This window comes from Rutidosis leptorrhynchoides, chromosome 7, assembly GCF_046630445.1.
Source record: "Rutidosis leptorrhynchoides isolate AG116_Rl617_1_P2 chromosome 7, CSIRO_AGI_Rlap_v1, whole genome shotgun sequence".
In the NCBI taxonomy this organism is placed as follows: domain Eukaryota; kingdom Viridiplantae; phylum Streptophyta; class Magnoliopsida; order Asterales; family Asteraceae; genus Rutidosis; species Rutidosis leptorrhynchoides.
In genome coordinates this window covers 269,319,790-269,331,229 of record NC_092339.1, presented here as the reverse complement: position 1 = coordinate 269,331,229, position 11,440 = coordinate 269,319,790, and the positions used below count along the sequence as shown (strand labels likewise).

Sequence of the window (11,440 nt, the reverse complement as noted above, 5' to 3'; positions counted from 1 at the left end):
TACAGATTACACTTAAAATAGTTTGAGAGAATATCTTAAGCTTTACACGGTTTGGACTCTATTTAATTAATACTCACACCACTAAATATTACAATAGTGGAGTTTTCTATTTATAGGATTCATTTTAACTAGGCAATTGATCTATTTCCCACTGGTACATAGGAAGTATGTACTTGAGTCGACAACACCATCAGAAAGCGTGCGCTCTCTCTTTCCTCTTTGGTAACTATTTGCAGGAACACCCCAAATTGGTTTGGACATACTATTTGAATAAACAAATAGAATGTTGGGTTCCCTAGGCGTGACAAAGTATTAACCCATGTCTTCACATGCGTTAACTTCTGCATTTCCACGTGATCTTGTAAGGTCACTTGTCGGCCGCCGACGCGTAACCTTTTCTGTTCAACTTTGTCTTCGACTGATGTTGAATAGTAATAGACCACTCGGAAACCAATTATGCTTGTAATGGAGCATAATTGTCTAAGTGTGGTATGTTGCTACCGGCTGTGCTGGTTCTTCAAGTGGTTCACTTGATCTTCTATACTGGCTGGGCACACATCCTGTGCTGGTTAAAGAATGTCGTTTATCTTGTGCTGATAGACCAGGCAGCATACTGAGACACTTGACACATCAAACAATGTTGTCTAAACTTAAATGAACCTATGCTGGCTGCACATAACAGTTAGTGTACATATTGTTGTTTTGTTATAGTTAAATCCTTAATTACTTTGAGGACTCAACATATATATATATATATATATATATATATATATATATATATATATATATATATATATATATATATATATATATATATATATATATATATATATATATATATATGTTGGGCAGAGATCTAGCGCTAAGCTTCAAAATTGGGATAAGGGGATAAGCACTGATCTAATCGTTCATCTCTTCTCATCAACCTCCTGTCCATCTTATCTTGGTGATCCTGCGTTGTATTCTGTCAACAGGGAGAGGGGTAGTTTGGTCTATTACATAATTTATTTGCAGCTCGTCTCTTTCATTGGGAAAATTATATTGCGTAAATCTATAGCTACAAATTATCACTTATGGATCGAATTAAAAGCTACTTCTTCAAACTAGGGTTTCAATACCGAATCGATTGAACGCTCAAAATCACTAAAAAGACGGGTGAAACTACAACTATTTTATGAATTGATTCAGAATTTAGGGTTTTTAGCGCAAACATCATCAAATTCATCATGTACGTGCTACATATTCGAGATTCAGTAAGGAGATCGTCAAAGGTTCTTGTAGTTTCAATTGAAAAATGAAGGAAGATTTGTCTATTAAACAAAAAAAAAATCGACAATCGGATCGTACATAGAAGAAGATGACAACGGTAAATTAACACAACTCCATTTAAATTTGTATTCTTTTTATAATCTCATGGTGAATGTTATAGTGAAATCGTTAAGCATTTTTATATTATTGTTGTAATTGCTAATGAATCTTGTTGATTTCATAATAGTGAAAGATTGGTAGAAGGCTTAAACATACTGACTTACAAAATATTCATCTTGATTATGTAGCCCTCTTTAGGAACTTTGAATTTTTACTTAATTTTTGATAAAATTGAAGGGTGAACATATTCCACTGGAAGTTTATGAATGTATCAGGAATAGCCTAAACAGCTGATCACATAATTAGCTATGATCTTAATTAATGAATAAGCCTCTGCTACTTAATAGCTAGAATTTGTTTTTATGTCATTCTCACTATTTCATAGGCAAACTTGAATGCACTTCGTTAACATTTTACACATGCGTTTTTCTGTTTGGAACCGATAGTGGCAAAATGGGTCGGTCAGCCGTATTGCTTATTAGGTCAAAACAGTTATAGGTGGGCTGGGTCTGCTTGTATTGACCTAGTAATGGTAACGTATGCATAAACCCTAGGGGAGAGATGCAGGCACGAACTGGTTGAATATACTCTCGGACTTTCCTCTGTTGATTATTTTGTGAGCTAAATCGGTACTTCTACTCTCTCATGTATGGTGTATGATTCAAGATTTTTTGTATTGACCTGTTGTTGTATATTACTTGGACAGCTCGAATGCTTGCATATGAGTATAAAAAACGTGCCATGATCGTTTGCAACTCAAATGAAATTGGTGGAGATGGTGATATACTTCACTCAGGATGCAAATTCTTGATTCTGATATGTAACATAAGCTAATGGAGAACATGTCAAAATTTTTACAGTTTTGTTTATAAACATTTGAGGTACTTTTTAAAGATTTTTTTAATGTGAAAATTGGGCAGCTTTTGATCTATTCGAGTAAAAACATCAATTATAATTTTGCCAAGATCGAGTGAGCTCACCTTGTACAATTAAGGTATGCATTATGATGTAGCAGTGTTATCACTACATTCACAGTGAAAGTTAACATTTGAAGTTAACATTTGAATGTTATTAGTTATGTTATTAGTTAACACACATTCAATGAATGTTATTTATCAGTTAACATACATTCAACGAATGTTATCAGATAACATGCATTCAGTGAATGTTATCAGATAACATGCATTCAGTGAATGTTATCATATAACATGCATTCGGTGAATGTTATCAGATAACATACATTCAATGAGTGTTATCTCAATCAATGTATGTTATCACTTAGTATGTCATCATATGAATAATTATCTATATTTATTGATTTATTTTTCTATTTTTAATGCTTCAATGTTATTTTTTATGATAAAAATTAATTTTTACAGAATTTTTTAAATTTATCACTTAATATGTTATCATACATCCGATGAATATTATCGTACTTAGAGATTGTTATTATACATCTGATGAATGTTATCGTACTTAGAGATATTTTGAGTAATTTCTATTTGAATTTGTAAGCTGACTTTTTCTAATCGTTTTTTTGCATTTTTTTATATGATTGTATATAGCTTCTGTTGCTAAGCGATTTATAGATTTTGAATTGTTATCATTTTGTTGCAGTAGTCTATAAGAAGCTGTAATCCTATTCATTCAGGCTATATATCAAAAAGCCAAAAAGAATAGCGTGACTGAAATAAGTCATGACCTCTTTCCGGTGAGTCGTATATGTTTTTTGTTAGGTTACAACAAGACGTAATTTACTCTGTCATTACAACTATTTATGATTTGTGATGATTTTTGCCCCAGGTTATTACTTTACAGGATTTGTATCAGATTGGTATGTATTCGGATGACACATGGTGCATGAGCAATGATGATTTTCTAGTAAATTCACCAGTCATCTGAATTAGTGTATTTTGTTTTGGTATCCAGTATAGCATAAGACTTGCTGGATAAATTGTTAGTAGAGAGTCATTCAAGAAGTCTAGGAAAGCTTCTATCTTTTCCAAATTACAAGTACTCACCTCGTGAAAATTCATCGATGGTTAATAAAAGTAAACTGTTAGTGAAGGGTGACAATAATCAAGAATCAAAAACTTCAGATGAAGTTAGTCAGGCTGAAGGTACTATTTTACTACATTCTGGCCCAATTTTGACTTTTTTGGTAAGACCAGTTAATATTCGAGTCCTATCGGAGCATACTCCTAATAGTAACAATTTGACTTACTTGCTAAAAGTCCCTGGAATAACTATTTACATCTAGATATTATATAGCCAATAACAACTATGAAGTTTGCTTTAGATTGTAATTCATATCACTATATCAGTTTGACTTAAAAGTCAAAACTATCAAAATTTTAACTAAATTGAATATCTAGAAATAGAAACAATATGCTGATAAATTCATACTGGTTTGACTAAATGCAGGCATTATAGAGATCACAGAATCACTCTCGTCTGGAAAGAAAAGATAAGAATGAAGTTTTTGATTCGTCGGTAATAAAAAACTTTCTTAAGTGATATCTTTATTGCTAATTCATCTTTGTTACTTGAAAATTAAATCAAATGTCTTTTCTTTTTCTATAATGAATTCGTCTCTGTTACTTACTTGACTAAATTGGTACCGAGTTCAGTTTACTAGGAAAAAAATATAACTTGACTTTGCTTTAAAACCTCCCTTTGATAACCGTTTTGGCCGATAACAATGATCAATCTATCAGTTGGACATAGATTGTGTGTTTGATCAGTAGCTGAATTCGGTTTACGATATGTACAATCTGTCTAAGTATCATTTAAATGTGTTTAGCGTCTTAAAATAATTTATTAAAGTAAATTAGATATTGTTTTAATGTTATATTTTTTATTTTTTATAGTTATAAATGAAGTAGATGAAATGTTTAGGACGTCAAATGACCCGGTCATTTGGACCTGAACAACATATTACCCAATATAATTGTTACGAACAATCATTGATTTCATATTCAGAATTGTGCAGGTTGAGGGAGCTTCACACACTAAAAGGGCACGTTGAATCCATAGTGAAGCTCAATGGCCTCGATGTTGAAACCATCCAACACTGAAAGGGCCATGTTAAATCCATAGTGCAGCGCAATGGCCTCGATATGCAAACATGTGATTGTATCCACAAAAAGTCCCAGGTCTGACAAGCAATATATTTTGGAAATTGCAGCCGATAGCAGCTCATATTTAGTTCGAGAAGAAACCCATCCCTAGAAACATATATAAATGTGGAACAGAAATAATATCATGTGTTAATCTTTTGGACAAAACGCATGATATTATCATACATCAAAATTTTTAGAATGCTTTTTATTTTTGTCATTTAAAATATTATGATACATTAGATGAACGTTAACATGTTGACAATTTTTTTGAAGGTATTTATAAACATATACGATTTATTTAGTTTTTCTTTTATTTTTCTAGGCCAGATTATCAATGTTAATATTTACGATGATAAGTATTAGTTTTTTGAGAACTTTATATATTTATTAACTAATACATCAAATGAATGTTAACGTACTGAAAAATTATTATATATCTAAATTTAATGAATGTTAACGTGCTGAAACCGCCTCCAGTCAAAAATTACATATGTAGTAGACGCTACCCATGCGTTATAACTTATAAGATGTGACGACCCGAAAATTTTCGACCAAATTTAAACTTAATCTTTATATGGTTTCGACACGATAAGCAAATTCTGTAAGGTTGAGTCTCAAAAAGTTTGAACTGTTTCATATATTCAATTACGCTTTGACTGTGCTCGACGATTCACGAACATTTATGTGTATAGATATGTATATATAAGATCTAGTTATATTAATTGAAAACGTTAACAAAGTATTAGATGTATAATACTTTACATGAACGTATTTATTTCAATATATATTTAATATAATTATAGACGGAATTAAAAGATAATATCAAATGATTGAATTATCAGATACAATGTGATTATGATTACGAGTCTCTGTTATGAGGTCCACTATGATTTAAGAAATCTGTTCTTTTTAACAATATTCGGAAAATGGAAAGTGATTTACATGAAAGAACGAAAGTGTCAATTAACGAGAACCAGACAAATGTTAGTGGAGATTCCTGCTTGACTTTCAATGCATGCTTTACAATGATTGTTTCGTATCTCTTGATAAGTTAATATTCAAATTAAAATAAACGGTGATCCGAAAATGAGTTGTATAAATTTTAGGCTTACTAAAAATGTATTTAGGATCTAGTTATTTAATTTTAACACTTTTTATATTTTTCCCAGAATTGAGAGGGACAGTTGATGTAATTTTTATTTAATAAATTAATGATCAAATTTTATACCATAATGACTAAAATAAATAAATATAGTTAATTTAAAAATTGTGAATTTTTCCGAATACTTTTATGCGCCACTAATTAACAACGGACTACGATATTATATTAGTAATTAAAACGTCGATAACTAACAAACAATTTAAGTGGCTGCTAAGGTTATTTTATTGATTTATGTTTTGTGCTTTAATATACATCATCTATCTATCTCTATCTTTAAAACAAATAAACATCACGGGTTAATTATACATGTCCCATGAGTTGGAAAAGTAGACAAGTTGTTATGTTTGCTTTATTTCTTTTATTATTTTCACATGTTGCATTTATATGTATATATATTTATATTTGAACCAAACACAAGAACACTTCATTTTTCTTCTTTAGTTTTCAATGACCGCCCTAAAACTAGTAATTGTTGCATGCTACTCACTTATGTTTCTGTTACTTGAGCAACCCTAAGACTACCACCACCATCTATCCTTCACCACATCGAACCACCTTCCACCGACACCATAATCACCATCCAACCCTCAATCATCATCTTAAACCGCCAACTACAACCACTATCCTCCATTCTCACTCCATCACCAATGGCCTTCTTGTTTGCTGCTACTTTATACTCCCAAAAACAACCAACAAAACAATACTTGTGAATTACCTTTTACTGACTGAGCCCAAATTTACTTCTGTTTCTTGTTTCTATTTGGACGTCAACCAAAAATCCAAACCCATTGTTCATATTACAGCTCGATTGAAACAATTCGACCATGATTTCATGAGGCTATTGTTGCTGCTATACACCTGACTGTTTTGGCTGTCAAAACAAACCCAAAACCACCATGTTCGATAACATCACCACAGTCCATCACCACCATGACTTGCAGCCACCTCCTTTCACAAAATTTTCAGTCGAACACCTCTTCAAATAAAGGAACTTTTGCTGTTATATTTAAGCTCCTGTTGTGCTGTTAAAACCGAGACCTTAACACCACCATGCCACCACCCATATTACCATCCTCCACCGAGAACCACCTCTTTCCTTCTCTTTTCTCTCTCTATCCTCTCTCTCCTATTTTTTTCTGTTTCAAATGGTCCACAACAAAACCCATATGATAGGGATGAATTGCCTCGTTTTTCTGTTTCATAACCACCACCGAAGCTCATTATCAAATTGTTTGTATTGCTACTATTATTACAAATTCTGTTTTGACAAAGTTGTGGTCCCGTTAATTTCTTTTGGGTTGCAGTAGGGTCGACTACACCAACATCCCACTAACTTTAAAAAAAAAAAAAAAAAAAAACAAAAGTCTGTTGTTCCTGCTCAACGAACAGCCTTAATCATTAGTTAGACTCTTGAATTGGGTTGCCCTTGGGCCACTAGATGCAACTTGGGCCGTTACTTTCTGGTTCTATTTGGGCCTAGAGGATCAAGTTGTTTATTTGGCTTGGAATCGAAATTATGGATACAATAATGATGAGGGCGATGCCACTGCCCTTTTCTGTTTAAGATCGATGATGATTACATTTAGGCTACAAGAAAATATGATGATGAGGAAACCGAATTGTAGGCTGAATAATGAAGTGATTAGGATAATGACTTTGGTTAGGTCATGATGATAAAAATGATGATGATAATACAGATGCCATGGTTACACGATTAGATGATGAGGTTCATGATGATAGTGATGATCATAATAATGATTATGATTATGGTGATGGTGATATTGTATGATTAAATGAAGGAGAAATAGGGAAACAGACGAATACGGTTTGTAAATAATTAGCATCTGATTAAAAACAAAAAAACAGATTTTGCGTGTTGGTTTAAGTGTTTGATGGGTGAACGAGAGGTCGTGGGTTCGACGCTGGGCATTGGCATTTTATTTTTTTTTTAAAGAAGAAGAAGAAGCAGAAACAGAAAAACGGGTTTCATAAATCTAAATCCTAGTTATAATCATAAAAAGCATGATTAGAGGTGTGGTTAAGGACATATCGGGTTAGCGGGACGTCGCGAGTTCAAACCCGGACTTGGTCATTTTTTTTAGGACTACTCCTTTGAGGTAGTTACTTATCTATTCATTTATTAATATTAATAATAATAATAATAATAATAATAATAATAATATTATTATTATTATTATTATTATTATTATTATTATTATTATTATTATTATTATTATTATTATTATTATTATTATTAACATATAACATTTTATTATTAGTATTAACACGATTTTAAAATTATTATTATTATTATTAACACTAGTATTAGTATTATCATTAAGAATATTATTAGTAGTATCATTAACATTATAATTATTATTATTTTTATCAGTAATAATGTTATTTTAGTATTATTGTAATTAATATTTTTAACAAACAAATGATATAGATATATATCTTTAAAAAAAAAGATATTTAATACATATAACATAACAAAATTTAATATTTTTATTTATTTAAAACATATAAAATGAATACATGAAACATATAAGTTATTAATATAAAAATGATATAACTAATAGAGTTATATATATATATATATATATATATATATATATATATATATATATATATATATATATATATATATATATATATATATATTTGTTCGATTACAATTATGTGTGTTAATATATATATATATATATATATATATATATATATATATATATATATATATATATATAAACGATATAGGTTCGTGAATCCAAGGCCAACCCTGCATTGTTCAGTTCCTCGTATGCATATTTTTCCTACAAAATATCGTATCGTGAGTTTCATTTGCTCCCTTTTTAAATGCTTTTGCAATATATATTTTTGGGACTGAGAATACATGCGTTGCTTTATAAATGTTTGACGAAATAGACACAAGTACTTAAAACTACATTCTATGGCTGGATTATTAAACCGAATATGCCCCTTTTTAGTCTGGTAATCTAAGAATTAGGGAACAGACACCCTAATTGACGCAAATCCTAAAGATAGATCTATTGAGCCCAACAAGCCCCATCCAAAGTACCGGATGCTTTAGTACTTCGAATTTATCATGTACGAAGGGAGTCCCGGAATGATGGGGATATTCTATATGCATCTTGTTAAGGTCGGTTACCAGGTGTTCACCATATGAATGATTTTTATCTCTATGTAGTTTGCGAAATGCCTGATATGAGATGTATATTTATGAAAAAAATGAAATCTTGTGGTCTATTAAAATAATGAAAATGATTGTTTATGATAAACTAATGAACTCACCAATCTTTTGGTTGACACTTTAAAGCATGTTTATTCTCAGGTATGAAAGAAATCTTCCGCTGTGCATTTTCTCATTTTAAAGATATTACTTGGAGTCATTCATGACATATTTCAAAAGACGTTGCATTCGAGTCGTTGAGTTCATCAAGATTAATATTAAGTCATTCATAGTTTAAATATATTATGAAAGGATATGCATATCTGTCAACTTCCGATGAAATGGAAGTTTGTCTTTTAAAAACTAATGCAATGTTTTAAAATGTATCATATAGAGGTCAGAACCTCGCAATGTAACCATATGTTATTGTATTCGTCCTTATGGATTAGGACGGATTGCTTCATGTGGCATCAGAGTGGTAGTCTTAGCGAACCAGGTCTTGCATTAGTGTGTCTAACTGATAGTTGTTTAGATGCATTAGTGAGTCTGGACTTCGACCGTGTCTGCATGTCAAAAGTTTTGCTTATCATTTCGTGTCGAAAATTACCTGCTTATCATTCTTAGAGAATCACTTGCTTATCATTCTTAGTCTAGATACGTCTTACTGCATTTAGTGCATCGATAGTGTATAGACAAAAATTCATATCTTAGCGTATCTGATAATTCATATCTTAGCGTATCTGTTACTGTTATCTTTGCCTGACAGCTTTCGAAATTTTCTCCGTAATTTGTGAAATCTTTATGCTATATATAAGTATTCTATGTAGTTAGAATATCATCTAATATTCGAAAATCATTTCATATCTAAAAACCTTTTACTCAATCGTACGAAATGAAACTCGTCACTAGTTCAAGTTCTTTGGAACCCGACAATTATTCCTACATGGATGTTCACCAAAGCTCCGGAAGCAGCGTCACCAGAATGAATCAGCAAATCAGCCATCCCCAATTCATCTGATGGGTTCGTAGCCTACTTAATCATTGGAGGCAAGAAGAAGGTGATCCTTCCCATCCACAACATTGCCCTCTTGGTGAAGAACCTAAAGCACTTACCGACGAACCTGTTCGTAATACCATTTTCTCTCTCATTTTCAGAGTATCTCGTCACGATTATATACTACATCAAATTTTAGATTTTATTTATCTGATCGTCCGAACCGAAAATAACCCAAGTGTAATAAAAGAAGTCAACGAGCTTCGTGATCAGGTAATGGCTTTGGAGAATATGGTGCAAAGGTTACAAACACCAGCAGCAGCACTAGCAGCATAACCAGTACCACCATCACCAACGTCAACAGAACCATTACCACCAACAACAACATTCGCATCTCACACCTCAACATCACAATACGCACCATAGATACCAAGGAATACCAACAACATGATCTGATGAAGTATTGATTCATAACTTCATTGGAGAAACATTCCGCGACGATTATGTAATCTCCAAAGTCTTAGAGATTATCTATTCTAACTCTAACCATAAATCAGATGAGTGAACCAAAATGATAGAAGGAAGAATAGAAACCCTGACAAGAATGGTGCGTGATTTACAAGCTAGAATTGTTTTACGAACAGCATCAACAGTACCGTTAGCATCATTAGCACAGTCAGTGCCGTCAGCATCGTCAGAATCAGCAGCATCTATAACATCACAAGCTCTGCCAGTTCAAGAATCACCGTGGACATTATTATGAATCAACAACGATTATATTGTATCAATGAATTATGAAGTATTAATTCAATTTCTCTAAAGGATTTATATGTATATCTTATATATATAACTTTTTAAACCATAATAAATCTTTCCGTACTAAGCTATTATGTGTGAATCTTAACTACTCGATTAATTCATATTACTAATATGCTATGATGTACATCCTTCGTCAGTGACTTAATCATCATTAACTACAATCTCTGTTTCAATTCAATAAATTTAATTTCATAATAAATCAAGTGTATTATTCAAATATATGTTTGATTTTACACTTTCATCATCAACGTACTCGAAACTTTTCAGATAACATCATTCGTACCTTGCGAAGGTAACAAGAATTCCACGAACACCAACATCATGCATCAACAAATAACGAAGTATTGATTCATAATTTCAATTTTATTGAAGAAATACTCCGTAAAAGTTATGTAATTTCTAAAGTTTTTAGGGATTATTCAATTCTAGTTTCAACCGTAAATCAAATGAGTTTAATTTAATATTAACTCGTTAAATCTATGTTACATCTGAAGGAAATATACACATATATATATTTTCATAAAGACTGTAATAAAATTCTTTTGTACAAAATATTAATTGTGAAATTTTTTTTAACGGGTAGGTAATACCCGAGAGATATATATAAATTCACAATTAATATGTTACATTCTTCAATTATAATTCAGAAATCATTAACTATACTCCCTACTTTCACAACAATATACATTCTTTTATAGAAACCAAAACAACTATTCTCATTCAAATCCAATTACACATTATGATTTTGAAATCTCAGAATTCAATTCGAGATATAACTGATATCA

General features: G+C 31.4%; 1 long non-coding RNA gene across 4 annotated transcripts; it reads left to right on the top strand.

Moving 5' to 3' along the window:
• The first annotated feature begins 899 nt into the window (after window positions 1-899).
• Window positions 900-4,791, top strand: LOC139857497 (uncharacterized). Of its 4 annotated transcripts, none has more exons than XR_011762564.1 (5): window positions 900-1,366; window positions 2,075-3,079; window positions 3,172-3,488; window positions 3,793-3,861; window positions 4,351-4,791. It is a non-coding gene; the product is annotated as an uncharacterized lncRNA (long non-coding RNA). The 4 variants fall into 4 exon arrangements; XR_011762565.1 differs by having other exon boundaries at window positions 900-1,997; XR_011762562.1 differs by having other exon boundaries at window positions 908-3,079.
• The last annotated feature ends 6,649 nt before the right edge of the window (window positions 4,792-11,440 follow it).